The sequence below is a fragment of the Nanorana parkeri genome, unplaced genomic scaffold (assembly GCF_000935625.1).
Source record: "Nanorana parkeri isolate BGI_ZX_2015 unplaced genomic scaffold, ASM93562v1 scaffold23, whole genome shotgun sequence".
Classification (NCBI taxonomy): Eukaryota; Metazoa; Chordata; class Amphibia; order Anura; family Dicroglossidae; genus Nanorana; species Nanorana parkeri.
Window position 1 is genome coordinate 516,588 of NW_017306291.1, and position 1,238 is coordinate 517,825.

Here is a 1,238-nt window from a genome sequence, read left to right on the forward strand (position 1 = left end):
TATATATATATATATATATTTAAGATATATATCAGATCTATAAGATATAGAAGATATTTCTTGTAAATTATTTGTTCTTAAGTACTATCAACCTTTCCAGATTGTCTTCTAAATCTACCAAGTCTCTATTTGTTACATGCTAATAGTTTTACATGTACACAATGTAATAATATTTCCATTTACACACATGGTCTTTCTACTGGCTTTCTCTGTGAGTACATATTTAATAGCATTTGCCCATCAAAGCCCCTGACAGTGCAATGTTCAGAACTTTGGGTAGAACCTACAACAATATCACAAAGTGGAAATTCAACTTTTTCAGTTGCTGTTCTTCAAAAGGCAGTGTTTAAAAAGAAAGTTAAATACTTCCATATGTACCATCCTTTTATATCTCATGCCAAAAAAAAAAGAGATTACTTTATCTGTAATATTGAAATACCTTTTGTCAGTGTCAGTACAAAGTGTATTTAAAATATTTCTATATTATGATTTCCATTCAGTCCTAGAGATAATAAAAGAACGATCTGCGTGTCTATAAGTCTATCATATCCCAGTCAAGATCAAATCTTTTACCGTCAATTGGAACTATGAACTAGATTTTGTTTTACATTGTAGCAGAAGGTGACAGATTGGGTGATCGAGACCAATATAGAAAAGACACAGATCGTTCCATTAAAAGTTGTCCATGGTTTTGTATGAGATTTTTGGCGTTGTTTGGTTTTTCACCTTTTGCACACCTATTTTTGTATTTATTATTTTTATTTTGCAACATTTCGACCATTTTATTATGCCTGTGCCAGCAAATAGTGTATTGTACATTTTAATTAGGAATATTGCATAGGAAGGCAGACTGGATGTAATGCATTGGCTCCGATCTCGGGTTTGTGTGTCCTGTAACCCGTGTGAAATACATGGGAAAGTTTCCCCGGCAGTAGATCCTTCGTGTGCCTGCCTAGCTCAGGCTTGGAATCAGAAGGCTGGCAAAGAGGAGAGGAGGGAGGAGGAGGCGAGTGCTAAAGAAAGACTCATTACCGAGATCCATCTACTGCTACACAGTGCAGCAGGAGGACTGACAGGGGCCACCGTAGGGCATTGCTGAGGGCCAGCTGTGGAAGGCATGAGGGGGGTGGAAGGGTCTGCCCGACAGCCGGCTGGAGATGAGGAAGGCCTTCTGCAGCTTAGGCGGCTCTCCATTCACTCTGCAGAATTGCGAACTGCCATTCGTTAAAGCAAATCTG